Here is a 16477-nt window from a genome sequence, read left to right as displayed (position 1 = left end):
TGACTCAGATAGTATCTAAGCTTCATTTATGGAACGTAGGTATGAGGTCATGAACTAATAAGGATATTATTCACGGCAGTTATATTTTCGTCAAACAAAATTGGAGTTGTTACTGTAACAGAAATATCGATTTTTTCGTTCGCAAATCGTGTAATATCTCAAAAATTGTGCAAGCTGGGTTTGTTAACCTTGGTTATTCGTTAGAGAGTTATTAGGGAATCATGTTGTTGCTAGGACATCACTAGTGAAACTTTAACACTTTAGATTGCTCTTGGCAGTACTCTTATAGTACCAACTCAATTACAAGTTAGATCTAGTGTTCCTGGTGGCCAATTCGTATTTTGCAATAAAGCATTTTCAAACATAGTCTAAAAATACTTTCATCAGTAAAGTTAAAGCAATATCTTGCTAAGAAAAGTCGCGATATCCTAATACAGGAATATTGTACGTATTATCTTTAAAACCAAGATCATTGCATCCATTTTATAATTGCATTGTGCATATCTATCCCCCATCAGCACATTAGAATATACACAATATAATCAATATGCCTTATGCATTAAGATAAATAGAGCTGCAGTGTCTTGATGTCGAAGTGAAGGAATTTTATGTTGTATTGTTCTGAGAATGTCTGTGCAACATTGTCGTCATATTTTTGTTCTTTTCTGAACAAGGAGATGGTTACGTTTTAAAAAGAAAGCCTTATAATGCTACACATATTAATGCACTGATTTTTACATTGGTGTTTAATCTTAAGGTGGTCTTGTTGTTCTATTTGGTGAGGTATTATCTGAACGTCATTATTTCTTTGTGCTCTTGAACTAGCCTTAAATAATATGGTTTTACGTAATTAGCCAACAAGTCCTAATAAAATTCCAAAATCAATATAACCTCCACATGTTCTATGTTCATTTCTTTAAAAAAAATTATATATTTTTGCCAGTTGCCTTTATTCCATCGAAATACAGATATTGCTTATTTTTGGCTCATCTTTCAAACCAAGCGTCTACATGAAACGCCGGTTTGGAATGGCATATATGGAGGGCCGAGTTATTAATAAAAATGTTTAATTAATCGTTCATCTTTTTTGTCAAAGTTAAATGATGAATATTATTTTGAAACACCCCAAAACTTTGTTAAAAGATAAGATTATTTTTGTAATTCTTTACCAAGTTACATGACACCAACATATGTTAATCAACATGTTTAACAGCTTGTCCCATTGTTGAGAATTTATGTTTAGAATATGAAAGCATTATTTTAATCCATTTATATCAATTGAATTGTCAATCAGTAACACTTACCGCCTGATAACGCTTATATATGCCTGACACTTATCAGCAAAAAACATTCCGTGACGTCAGCACATGTAAATGACACCCGGGTGACAGTTGGAAGGCATAACAAAAATGTGTTGCATAATAAAATAAAAATAAAAACTGTTTACGGTTCCGCCTAGTCGACGTTGTTTAAAGAAATCGGTCTCCTTTCGGAAAACGAGTTTTGAACAATGTCAGTCAGTAAGGAAAATATAAAAATAGACAAACATGCCCGTTTGAGAATTGGTCAGGTTTGTGGGACCCTTGAAGTTTGTGAGTTACATATCATTTACCCTTTTAAATATTTTTTTGTTTCTTAAAACAAATAAATTCGAAATGTTTGGCTATCCTCGACCGTCCGTCTGCTGAAAATTCGACTGTTATAATGCACAATCAAACAGCGAAAACATGAATGTTCTTTGAACTTTCATCTTGTTCTGAACGTATCGCGTATGAAAGACTGCATTTGTACAAATGTCATGTTAAAAAAAGTCTGTATTTGTAAACTTTGTTTGCAACAGTATTTAGTAAGTGTCAATTGGAGCTTGAGTTCCATTTAGAATCGGGTTGACACACGTTATATGCCATGTTCTCATTTACATATAAGATAAATATAATTTAAAAGACATTTGTCTGGAATCGTGGTTTCTTCTTGCGAGTTATTATGTATTTTTAGCCATTCCGAATAGAGGAAGACCCACAGCCACAAGCGTCCTATTGTTTTGTTATTATTATTTACACTTCTAATTTCAAATATATTCCAAAAGAGCTAACTTCTCAGACAAAAGTTTGAATGCCTTTCACCAGGAGAACTAAGACTAATGTTTGAATGCTTTTCACTGAGGTTTGGTGTCACAAGTACAGGAAGATAAGTTTTGCATTGACTAAGTAAATCAGAATGTGTATTTGTGGTTTTCTTAACGATTAAGTAGGTAGGCCGGGCAAAGTCCCTTGCCGACTAATCGTTAAGAAGACCAAAAATAAAATCTTTATTTTTTTGTGTTCAACCATAAAATGCCTCGAAAATGCCTCTTTATTCGCCAGTACGATTGCACGCGCATCTAAATAACTCACTTATAAAGCTAAAACTAATAAATTATTAAATGCGAAGTTGGCGGTTGGTTTGGTTACTCAATGGACATTTGTCAAGTTTAATCTGCTTAATGGATGTTTGGTTGTCAGAGCTGTTCTAAATGATTCACTTGGCGGAAGAATGAGTCTGAACACTAAATACACATTTTAATTATGGGTGGTTTACGTTTACAGACAATATAAATGTTTGAAATTGACAAGTTAAAAGCCAACAAAAAATATTTGACTTCCTCAAGTTTATGCGTGGAACCATGTTTCATTTGTTTAAAGGAAATTAATTTTGTACAAGGAGTGCATTAGCAATACCAATTTCTTGTTTGATTACGATTGTGGATATACATAATGCTTTAAAGGAACTAGACACCAGATGGTCCTAAGATTGGCCAAAACAGTATTTCCTCATGTTGCGGTCTCGTCTGTGTCTCCACGTTTAAAAATAGCGAATAATAGTGTCCCAGCTTAAATCATATCCGTTTATGAATACACTGGGATTTACGTGGTAGACAGCCCTAGCTGATTTTAATTGGAAAACTGCGCAAAACTGCAAAAGCTGCATGTGACAGAAGCGCTGTGGTTTATCAGTACGATTCAATGTGTTATACAATACGTATTAATCTTATGTAAGATTTTGACAGTTTTCTGTTTTTCAATTTTATCATCTGTTGTCTAGTCCCTTTAATGTCAATTAACAAGCGAAATATTACATTGGTGTCAGTTCTGCGGTCAGCTCCCTTGTACAGGTTCTATTTATTTAGTACGTTTAGGTGCATGTTCTCGTACTAGGGATATCTACACAGCCTTACTAGATCGTTTCCAAGTACAAAAATGTTTCGTAATTTAAATTCGAAAGAAACATAATATGCAAAATAAAAAATACAATTACATTAGAAAATGGTAAAATATTGGCAATTGCATTACTATCCCTCGACAGATGAAAAAAACAACATAAATTGATTTCATTCGTTTTGTATACTTACCAGTAACAATCAATCCGCCGAATTATCTGCAAACTTAAACCTTTTGTTGGAGATTTTAAAATCACTTATATCAATATCATTGAACGCATGTATCTGTACAGACCAGGTGAACAACACGTCTTCTTTTCCTAATTCTCATACTCATACATACACCATTCATAAATAACGGTCAAGTTGAAGACATTGTATTTCCCACGGAGAATTGTTGTTACTGCTGCACAGGAGTAGCACTGTGGCGGCTTCCAATATTTCCTAGGACTATCCCCGGGCCTTGTGCCTGCCTGTTGATCAGAAGTGTCAAGAAAGGGTATTAATGCAATTTGAAGTCTTATGATGTTTAAGTAAGTACCACCTTAAAAGACAATATAAATATTTTATTTTTTTATGATAAATACCGAAGTGTTCACCATCGATATTGCAATAGTAACTGTTGTCAACGCAATAGACTAATTATTTCATTTTAATTTTGTTATCAGCGACTGTCACATTGAACATCTCAATTTCCTAAAAAGCCCCAAAACAATCAAGATGTGAGTCCACAAAATATAGCTAAAACAGAAATGCCAAAGTGGAACTCTATGAAAAGGTGTTTTTGACCAAAATATAACATATATAAGCTGTATTTCGTCAATTTGTTACTAATTGAAATATAAGCCAAATGAATGGTTATTCAATTTGATATAATGAACTTTTATGAAATATGATGAAACTATTTACATGGGTAAATTTATGTTTAAACTTTTGGCTACTGGGCTTGTTTCTGTAGTTTTCATATAAATATTACTAGTCTTGTGGAAAAATAAAATAAAAGCAGATTGTGTGCGTTCTTTAAAACCCTTCTCTAACTATAATAGTTCGGTCGAAACGATGCCAGTTATATGATACAAATATACAAATGACTTGAATACCAGTTCCAACATACTACCAAACTTATAGAAATCCTCATGATTTTTTTTTTCATAAATGATGTAATCACATTGTTGTAACGATATGAACGTGATGTTTTCGGAATGCATTCTCCTCAATCACATGATAATATGAAATTATAAATACGTAAAAACGTTATTAAGTCCAGAATGTTTCGGTGTGTTAAACTATCCCACATAGCTCCCCGTACGAAACTCGCATTCGAAATAGATTCCAGATTAACGTTTTTGCATAAATCATGTAAAATACCATCTTTAATATATGTAAAATACCATCATTACCGACATTTCATTAACAAAAAGAGGGGAAAATAAACCAGCAACCCAAACACAGATATTGTCAACTTCACCAGATCTCAACCATGTGAATGTAACAGAAATCTCAGTACTGATCCACAAACGCTAGTTAACGTAGCCACTTTAATTATCCATTCTCCAGGCAGAGTACCATGTTGATCTGGATACGAATGTTTAAACGACGGACGTTAATGTGAAGTATGTACAATGATAAAAATGAGGTAAAGTAGTGTTTGTTCTGTTATCCTTATTGTCCATGTGAACGGTAATTGAAATTCCAAATCAGACGAAAAGGTATGTTGATACACAACAAAATAAAGTACTCATAGCCCTGTAGTCGATCATTCAAATATAACCCTTGTTCAGAGGCACACGGTAAGAGCCTAGACGACATCGAGCGAGAAAACAACACGTCTGCTGGACTGGTCAAAGTTTTTCTTTATAACTGTAATATCATCAATAAAGCGTAATATACAGTTAAAACAAAATCAGGAGGCCAATAAACAATTGGAGCCGATCATTGAAATAATCATTCAAACTGTTTAATGATATTTTCTTTGTTTATTCCCAGAGTTAGAACAGTGATGCTTTTCATGATGAAACTCTATGATCACATAGTTTTAAACCTTTTATTTGCTTAGACAGACTGTGTTGGATTTTTATAGTTTCAAACAATAACGGCATCATATCTTTAAAGTTGTTTTTTGCATTAGGTACTCTGAATTGTATTTCTTTGTCTCCAGATAGAGATGGAATCCCTAATCATAGATGTACTTGGGGTTTACCTATTAGTTTATCATTATTCGTTCTATTATAATATTTCCTCAAGTTAATGCATACTTTGACAAGATTTACCATTTACGTTTTTATTTTATTCGGGATTGTTGGGATAAGAGTGAGTTCGTATACACAAACTGGTTTAAACCCCCGGTATATTTTCAATTAACTGACCATTTCAAGGCGGTACCTAACAATCCTTAAAAACCACCCCTAATTGTATATCATATATGTAGTATGTTGTTTGTGGAGTTTGATGTTGTTATTTCATGTTCTGTGATTGTTTGTGTCTGTGTTCTATGTTATTGGCGTTGACCCTGTGACATTTAACGGGATTTATGTTTTAACTTTCGACAACTAAACTTGTTTCTGTAGTTTTTCATAAAAAATATATTTTATTCATTTACGCTTACTTCCTATTTTAAAGTTTAGTATTGGTTAAATGAATACGGGCTAATAGGGCATTTGTAAAATAAAACCACATAAGATACTGTATCTTATGAACGCATGCTCCTTCAACTATATACTCTTGGCAGAACGTATTATCTAATACATCACTTACACAAATTATGTTCCGTGCCACATCCAAAATTAACCAAAAAATACTTTTCAGTTAGCCATGTTAATACCACAAAGCCATACCATTAGCAAATAGTTCACTATTGAAGGGAAAACATGTCCAACATGGCAACACGTATACAGTAAAGAACCATTGATTATTCCTCTTTTAATCATAATCAATTTCGTGATAATCTTGTTCACGGAGTCAAAGAATTGTGAACTTTAGCTAGACTTGTACGCACATTCTTGAGATATAATGGATCAAATAACATAAACAAAATGATTCGTATAATAACCAAATAGGCCTCTCTCAACTTATATGCATACCTTGCATTCCATAACCAGAGCAAGGCTAGCTAAACAATAATCTAAACACAATGGCTGACCACCTGATAAGCCCAAGCACGATGCAGTTCAGTGGAAAATCTGCTTTACATTGCTGTGTACCTTTATGTAAGTCAGATTATATGTATTATAATAACATACACTTCCATAAAGTACATAAAGATGCAATTATGAAAACGAAATGGATTGTGAAAATAAGACAGATGAAGGGGAACATTTCAAGGTAAATTCAATTTGTTTTCTGTTAACTAAAGGCTATTTGTCTTACAATGTAATGATTAGACACATGTTCATTGGCTGAATTGTTTTAAAAAGGTAACACTTAAGCATGTCATTTTAACATAAATATAAGTAATAAACAATCAAAAGGAAACAGTAACATTGCTTATCAATAAAGTTATGTGGGTCAGTGCAGACTCCTAGAAATACCATATTTATTCTAAACAGCATTGATGAACAAGTATTTGATTTCAGATCACCATGATGGTTGTTTGTTCATAACACTTCAAACAAGAAGGTTATCGGGCATGGACATCAGTCCGGAAATGTCTCAAGCCAACTTATGTACCGTCTGTGTTTGATTGCAGCAGTGACAAACCAGAATGGCGAGCATTGAAAAGGAAGATCTTGGCAGATGAAATGTATGTAAACAAAAGTAAAATAACACATGTGCAACTATAATATTTAATGAGCATATAAAACACTGAAATGAAAAAATAAATGCTATATAATAACCAGTAATGTTTCATCTAAACAAACTCAATACATGCACATGTTTATGCATTCATTTGTTTTCAGTGTTCATGTGTCAACTGTTGATGACAGTCTACCTCAACAAGCATTAAGTTCAACTGCTGAATTCACAGCGACACTAATACAAGAAGATACTATCGAGAGGATGCAAAAAGAGCTAGCTGACCAGAAAGTTGAAAATGAAAATCTTAATCAGCAACTTCAACTTGAAAAGTATGGCATCAATAGGTTTTCATTAGATAGTTCATTAGTTTCATTCTATATTGTCCCCTTGATACATGATGGGTTTGTGGCTGGGAAGTGTCAAGCTTCTTGTATTTGGCAACTGTGTAAAGTGCCCCCAATACATGGCCACAAACACCTGGTATTGGAATATTGTCTCTGTACATGTATGTCATCATGTTTGTTTAATTGTTTTAATATATACGTTCAACTGGTGAGGGTTTTCATTTATTTTTCGGGATCTGTAGCAATTTCCATCCAATCTACACCGATTATCTGTTTTTGAAACTGCAACAAAAATATTTAATACAGCACATTTTGTATGGTGACACTACAAACCAATATAACTAGATAAAAGTTTTATGAGAACTATGGTAAATCAACCACTGAATTATTCTGACCATCAGATCAATCATTGTAATTAGAGAACCCCCAGGGATGTGTATTGATAAGCCCTCTGGCTTAGGTGGCAAAAGTATGAGTAGCTGCTGATTACATAATTTATTAGGGATAGGGCAGGGTTAAGATGATTATATACAGGCTCTGGATGATCAATCTTTATAGTTCTATATCAATGGTTTGCAATTTACAGGCCTGTATACATAAACAATGAATGTAACACAACATAAAGTAACATACCTTTGAGATCCTGGATATAGCTCTCACTAAAGTATTTAAAACCTTTATCAATCGATTTCTTTCCAGAACTTTGTTTTGTTATCTTTTACATAATTTTCAACAAAAATGAAGGTTTAATGTGGTATTAAATCCAAATCAGGATTGTTTAAAGATGCTTGTGCTAATGCTTCCACCATGGTCAAGTATACATGTTTCTAGGTAAGCAGCTAGATAGCTTGCTCAGTAAGCCTCACTCTGAGATAAACATGAATATTCATTAGGCAATATTAAGAAGGGCCTATGCCACTGATCGATTTGTAGTAGAATATGGATCGTTCAGTGCACTGTGAAACAGCGGTCATATTCCTTTCCGTTGCAAAGACACAGTCAGTCAGAAACAATTTGTACCAAACAAGTTTGTATCGAAATTACTGGTATGTTCTTTTCATGAGTCAAGACAGTAATACATACATCCGAAGACATGTATCAGACATGTAATGTAATAGGTAAGCCGAAGATTAATTGTTATTTCCGGAATTAAATTCTGCTTCATGGCCTTCATATTTATTAAATAACCTCTTTAATGCAATAATCATGGAAGACATCGGTAGACCTTTTCCAGACATGCGAGCATGCCAGTAGTAAGCTGTAAATGAATTATCATGAGAAACTGAGAAGAAGCAATTACTTTTTTGCATTCGTAGTTCTAACACTATTTTTATAAGTTATTGAACAGGTAGACTGAAAAACTTGCCGATAAATGGATTTAATGAACATAATTCATAATTCATTTATACGTTTTGTTAACATACACTCAGCATGTTGTCGCAATAATCTTGACTTCAATTGTAATAAACAGTCATGTTGGTAAGTAATAACTGATTGTAATGAAATATTCATTATTATTTTTAAAAGCATTTCAAAATGAATATCGCTTCTCTTTCCAATACATGAATAATTTATTGTTAATTTAAAAACACAAAAGAACGAGTAATATGGACGAACAGAAACTGGATTGGAATAATTGAAACAATTTTTTATGCCTTAAGACCATCTGATGTTCATTATTTTGCCAGTCAATTAGATGTATCCTCTCGTTCAGTGTGAAGTGTTTCTGAGAAGGAATTAAAGAGGCACTTACACAGCATTGTAACAAGAATAAAGTAAGTCTAACGTGTCCATACCGCTGAAATATGCAAACAACAGTGTCTTGTCGCGTTGATAAACTTGCTTCCATTTAGAACACTTCCGGTTTCGCCGGCTAATAGGGAAAAACAAGTGATAATGAAAGCCATTTAGTTTGTTATCTGGTCAGGAACGTGGTATGGCAACAAAAACATTAACCGCACTTTAACTGAATATTGGCTTGACTCAAAGTATCTAAGCTTCGTTCATGGCAGGTATGAGGTAAGGGATCCATAAGGATATTATTCACGGCAGTTTATATTTTCGTCAGAAAAAATGGAGTTGTTACTGCAACAGAAATATCGACTTCCTGATAATATAACTAAAGGCAAATGTGGTCAAAGGCTACTGGGTTAGTCCCTGTATTTATGAGAGTGACAGGCGCATTTACTAAACCATATGGGGATATGTCTTACTTTCACATCGGTAACTAAAATGAAATAGTAAATCATGGATATATTTCCGTTTAGAAACAAATATACTTTTAGCAAGAAAAAACATAAGCGGACCCCCTCAACCCCCTCTCCCCTCTCCCTCAAATAAAATACCACGCGTTTTCTGTAAATCTACGACAATCATGTTCAATAACCATCAAAATGAAAATTATTCTCTTAATTACATAAGTCACGACTCAAATATTAATTATGCAGAACAGTTAAGTGCTGTACTCAGCGAGAAAACGTGTTGCATGTTATTCTGAGGTTAAATCGATCCACTACACTCGTTGTTTATTTAATTAATGTTGCGCACCGCGTGAGAAGATTCCACATAACTGACACAGACGACGTGATTGGGAAAACACTCCTTCGAGCAATTTGCTGGCTTCGATAGGAAAGTTTATTGTATATGCCATGTTTAAAAGCAAAACCTACAACAATGATTTACCGCTGGAACACCAGGATCGATAGTTTCGGAATGTGAGTTTTTAACTGAAAACATATTATCATATGTTAACAGTGTCTTAAAACCTCACATTAAACATCTACCATAATATGTAAATGATACGACTTACTTCATAAAGATCAAATTAAAATGAACAAAAGTTACACTCGACGTTAGTCTCTATGTGCTAGACTTCGCCATGGTGATGGTGATGGCATAATGATGTGCATCTTTTATTTGGGCAGAAACATCCAAACGCCTCTAAATGTTGCAGCCTCTTTAAAGTGATTAAACGTTAATAACAAAGAACAATGTACTGATTTACTGATAAAAATTACTACCACACGTGGGAATCATAATGAGCACAAAATGACATGAGTTGTGTATGGTATTCCTTGAAAAATAAATGTTCATAACAAGTGTAGAAACAAACCCTTGATTAAGTTGAGAATTCTAAATAAAATATTCATTATATGGCAGCTCTAGGAAGAAGTATTAATTAAAGTTGTAATTTGAATCATTCACGCGGTTCGTAAAAATAATAAAATTTCTTTTAATGTTCGAAAGACTAGTGCCATACTTGCCATAGTTATCTGTACGTAGAATACTGACTATGTCATCCCCGAGCATGCAGATCAGGCATTCCATATAGCCACGCCAAATGGTACAGAAACATAGCATGCAGTGACAACCATTTCAAAGAGGAATGCAACAACTTAAAACTTATTGAGAGGAACGGGACTTTTACAATGTTGATGTGGATATGTTGATGTGGATTAAGCGATTTCGAAACCGTTTGGATCAGGCTTTACAACCAAAATTCTCAAACTAAAAAGGGACATAGTCATTGTTTGTGTACATTAATTAATTTTTAACAAATATTTTTGAATTATCAATCAATATTGAGAGCTATTTTGATATTAAAAAAGTACCATACCTCCATATACACTAAACAAAATTTCTAAGCGTCCATTACACGTTCTATAAAAATATGTGAATGAAATAAAAAAAAATCACAAAACTTGTTTAATACACAAGTTTTACGCATTTATTGAAAACATTTTAATAAAATTTAATTTCATTGGAACTATTAATTCATTGCAAAAAAAAACAATATTAAAGTTAGTCACTCATTAAATCGAAAGTCACAAAGAACTGTGAACGTGATAAATTCTGTAGCTTGTGTTTCCACCATTTTCAGCAATAACTGCAAGGCACCTTGACCTCATTGAAACCACATATCTGTGTATGTAGTTCTGTGGGATAGTGTCCCACATCCGACGAATATCACGCCTGAGTTCGTCGGCATTGTGTTGTTGGGGCAAAGCCCTAACTTTTCTCTTTAACAAGTCCCACACATTTTCTATTGGATTCAGGTCTGGGCCGGAAAATCTATTACACGAATGTTGTTTGTTGCCAGCATATTCTGAGTTCCCCGTGCAACATGACAAGGCGCATTGTCTTGCAACAACAGCATGCCTCGATTAGCTTGAATGTGCGGTATCAATTCAGGTTGAATAATGTCGTTCTGATACCTCAGTGCATTTAAATAACCATGGATAGGGACAATTGGAGTCTTTGTGTGCATGGAAATTCCTGCCCAGGCCATCACAGAACCACAACCGAACTGGTCTGCGTCAATCAAACAACATTCCCTGTTTCGCTAACCCCTCCGTCGGTAAATGCGGACGCGCCCGTCTGACCCACGGAGCTTCAGTCTTGTGTCATCCACAAAAATGACATTAGCCCAGTCAGCTCTAGTCAGCCGTAGATTCCGTCTCGCCCATGCTAGCCGTGCTGCTCTGTGCTCCGCAGTAAGGACAGGAACCTTCCGTGGTCGACGGGCGCGAATACCGACGGCCCGGAGCCGGTGCGGACGGTCTGTGAGCAAATTGTCCGGTTGTGCGTGCCAACGGTCCGCCGTGCCGTTGACGTAGCCAGAGTGAAACGGTTGCGTAGGTGAGAAAGAACCATATATCTATCTTGGTGGCGAGTTGTTAATCTGCGTTTGGGCCTCAGGTGTATGTCAGCAACACTTCCGGTTCTGCTAAATTTCTCCCACAGCTGACGGATACTCGAGTGTCGCCTATTAAACAGCCACACAACCTAAAATCCATTGATTATTATGCGTCATTGGTTTTAACAGAACATTTTTAATATTAGTTCGCACATTATATCGGAATTTATTTATTAATTTACAAAATTGGTCATAACTGCCGAATCGGGGTACCTGCATCAATCATGCCGACGGCCCTTGCCCGCTCTTCAAAAGTCATTCTAGCCATTTTTCTGTTTTTCGAGTTAAAAATTCAACATGTGTTGCGTAAACATGAAAATTAGCGATAACTTCATAATCCTCGTAATTCTCTTACCAAAAAATCGGAAATCGCACCTATCGTCTCGCATGGCTAACCTCGACCGTAAGGTGTGATTTTCTTTATAAAAATCGATAGAGTACTAGGCGTAACGATGTAGTTTCAATTTTCAAGTCGATACATTGAGTAGTTTTCAATTTAATGAATTTCATTAAGTGGACGTTTAGAAATTTTGTTCAGTGTATACGTGTTTGATACTTATAGTGTTAGAGTGAAAACATAATTATATTGTATTAATTCTAACGGCACAAATCACAACGAATCTGTCTGAGAATCATTGCAATGTTTTCTAATTGGCAAATGAGACAGAGTAATTCCCTAGTAAAAACAAATCATGAGTCAACAACATACCAGACATGACATTACAGTCGCTAGCTGCAAATTGTCAGCAGCCTGCTGTGAAAACCGATTACATGTTGTAATAATGGAAAATGGAATTGAAAAGGTAGACCGGCAATTTATACTATTAGTTTTTTAACGGAATTAAGTTCCGCTTCCTTGCCTATTTGATTTTCCGTTTCTTTATTGAACTTGTTCGTGGACTTGAACGTTTTTTGAAATAAAAGGCACTGCAGTGTCAATCACTTGTATTAAATACCCTTCAAGGCAAAATCTATATAAATGTGAAAGAAAATGAATGCACCATTGGAAATGAATATAACGTCGATACCACGTCAACAACAGCCCACTCTAACCTATTATAGGCTGGAAGGGGCCAAAATAATTGCCAAGGAGAACAATACTAGGCTCAGACAAATCAAGCACTGGGTATCAATTGAAACACCCCCAATGTTTAATAGGGAAAGGGGTGCTTACTTATTTACACGCCATGAAAACAACGAAGTACCGCCAATAATAATTCTCGTAGCAAGAAGCCCTGTGACATCAGTGAAAGTCACAGAACGACGTTCGTTTTTTCTCAACAATAAACAATGTCAAATTAAGTGTTAATTTATTGAACAATTGTTACTATCCGGTTGAACTTCAAATTTGATATTGATGGTTTCTTTGATTGTTCATTAAGTGTTTCTTACCTGTCGTTTTAATCCGCCTAAATAATCTGAAATATACAAGCACTGTTCATTGATTTTTTTCGAGCACTTCTTAGGATAACTCAAAACATGGAGAACAACAATTCTAATGTTTAACTCCCTTCTGCTAATCCTTTAGTCATGATTTTATAAATAGTGGTCAGGTAGAAGAGACTTTTTTGCTACGGAGAAGCTGCAGATAAAGTTGTTACCGTTGCACAGGAGAAGCACGGTGACGGCTTCCAATACTTCCCAGGATTTGTTGTGCACCGCAGCGTCTGGTAGTAGATGTTTTTGTGACTTTTATCTGCTGCTTTTTCAGAACGTTCAGGTAGGTTATTGTTCCAATTCAGGGTAAATGTATAGAATCCTGTATCAACAACGTCTGTGTGCGCAGTTTCTTTTCGCTTTGGGGTTTGATTTTTTTTAAACGCAAAGAAAAATAAAATGGTTAGAGTAAAATGATAAGACAAGCAATATTAGATGCACACATTTCACAAAGGGTTTTCCTATGAAAAATATCTATACAAACAGTAAATTCATTATTATACGTATGCATACCATGAGCAGTATTTTTATCTTTATATATGAATATAAATTGTGCATGTTCGTAATCTATATGTATAAGCATTGTGTTATATCCTCATGTGCCTTGTGATGCATTCCAAAAAAAACTATATTATATTGAATTTATTACAAAATTAAAAAATTATAATTTTAATCAAATAAAATATAAAGCCAGCCAGCTTTGGCTGATAACATGGTTAAAATTATGATGCATTAATAAAAACCGTTTGCTTCTGTCTAATCTATTTGAAATCAGCTAATGAATTATATGAATGGCTCGAATTTGTAACCGTATAATAATATATTATAAGGACATACCTAGACGCTGGTCCAGAACGAAAATTGATGAAATGTTAATACCGTAAATTATACAACAAAATATTCAATATATGGTTATCAATATCAATGTACTTGTTGAGTTTGCCTTAAAATGCAGTACTATAATAATCGAATAACAGTATTTCGTTAATCGAGTACAGCTTGATATTTACGCAAAATTTGTTCTTTCCAAGACAAAAAATAAAAATGTTGTAAAAACGGTAAATCTGTGAGAGTGCAGCTTTAAGGTATGCAATATTTTTCACCGACTGAACACCAAAAGTAATATTTCAGGAGTGCCCTTCTTCTTTAATCACACTTCTTCCTTTAGCTTACTGGCTCTCGTTAAAGCTGCACTCTCACAAATTGAACGCCTTCACTACTTTTTTTTTGTCTTGGACCGAGACAATTGATGCAAAAATGCATGGAAACCAGTGATATAAGATTGCTGACAAAAAATCGGACATCAGATTTTCATATTAAGGTTCAAAAATTGATGTATTATGATGCAATTTTCTTAATCCTTTAGTTAGCTAAAACACATTAATTTTCGAACGGATATTTATAAATCTGCGATCTAATCTTTTTCAAGCAGTCTTAAATGGCCGATTTGCAGATATTTACGCAAGAAATTCCTCTTTCCAAGACATTTTTTTTAAAAGTTGTCGAAACGGTAAAGCTGTGAGAGTGCAGCTATAGGATAAAGTATAAATTCAAACGAAAAGAAAAATGTTAGGTGCATTTACTTCCTTCAAAACGCTACAGACCCTAATTAAAGGCTATTAATATTGGGAGTTTAACTATATTAAAACGAGATGAATAACAAAACTATTATCGAAATAAGTTTCAACACTACAATTAATCAAAGTTCTAACGCGTCACTTGGGGTTTAATTGATTTCGAACGCATGCACGAGGGTTGCAAAGTTATTTTATCGTTTTCTTAAGTACCATATCTACGTAAAAGTAGTAAAAATAAACACTCAAATATCATAGATAAAAAGAAAGGAATCTGCGATCGATTAAGGTACTCCTAAAAACCAAAATAACTTTGGTTGAACAATAGTTTCAATACAGTTAGCATTTTACAATAAACAGTTCCCCCCTTTTTGCAGCGACTATGCATAGTAGGTATACTTATAAATGAAAAGCCAACATTGCTCTAAGTAAGATCTCTTATACTTGTGTAAAGTCTTGATTCTGCTTTGGAAGAGTATGCTGAATGGCGATCATTAATACTCATGATCATTGAAATATTTCATTCACACTCGAGGTCTAGCCTCAATTGAAAATATGTTTGTCTTTGACTTTCGTGAAATAAAATACGATCTTACACTGAACTCAACAATTATGAAAATTGGGAGAGGTCGAACGGGTAAAAAATCAATCAAAATAAACATTGGATTTAAAACAGTTTTCAAAAGCTAAGTTCAACAAAACAGTTAAAAGACGGGGAATCATTCTGTAAGTTATGTTATGTGCATTTTTTTTTTTAAATTTAAAATTATTATTACAACAACCTATGATTTTATAATACTTCATCAAGTTGAATTTTCACTCCTAGGTTTGTTTACAGTGAAAAATCAAATTGATATTTTCACTGTTGCTCTTCACTGGTCAAACTCCACATTTCATCAAAAAGCATGAAGAAAATGTGTATATCATAGAAATAATTTGTGCATAAGCTTCAGTCAATTTACCTCTTGTTTTATCAAAATTGAATAAAGAACTTTTGCCACGGCATCATTTCAACGTTGAAAAATTCGGATTTTAAATGTATTACATGTAACACCGACTATCGGAATTATTATAGTCAATTATGATTCACTGGTACCGCAATTTTGCTGTTTACATTCAGATGTAACCAATTACAGGTCATCGTATCAAAAACATCCATATGCATCTGTATTTGCTAATTAAAATATGATCATACCAATTAACCTAATTAGTTATTAATACATCATATTGCGATATGCAGAATTTTCTTAATATCGACAGTTTGTAATGATATTGAGTCGCAGATAAAAGTAACGTTGTGTAGTCTTTTTATCACAATGTCGTTGCGGAAGTTTTAAGGATACCCCGCTACATACAAGTGTTGTGGGGGTACAAGCTTTCAGAGATAATCGTATAATACCTTATATTATTGATGTGGTTAAAAACTATATGACTTCAGAAAGGCATCAGAAAGAATACGAAGATATTCGGTAATAGATAGCGCTGCGAAAAACAA

The sequence above is a fragment of the Mya arenaria genome, chromosome 4 (genome assembly GCF_026914265.1).
Source record: "Mya arenaria isolate MELC-2E11 chromosome 4, ASM2691426v1".
Taxonomy (NCBI): domain Eukaryota; kingdom Metazoa; phylum Mollusca; class Bivalvia; order Myida; family Myidae; genus Mya; species Mya arenaria.
This window is presented reverse-complemented; position numbering follows the sequence as displayed.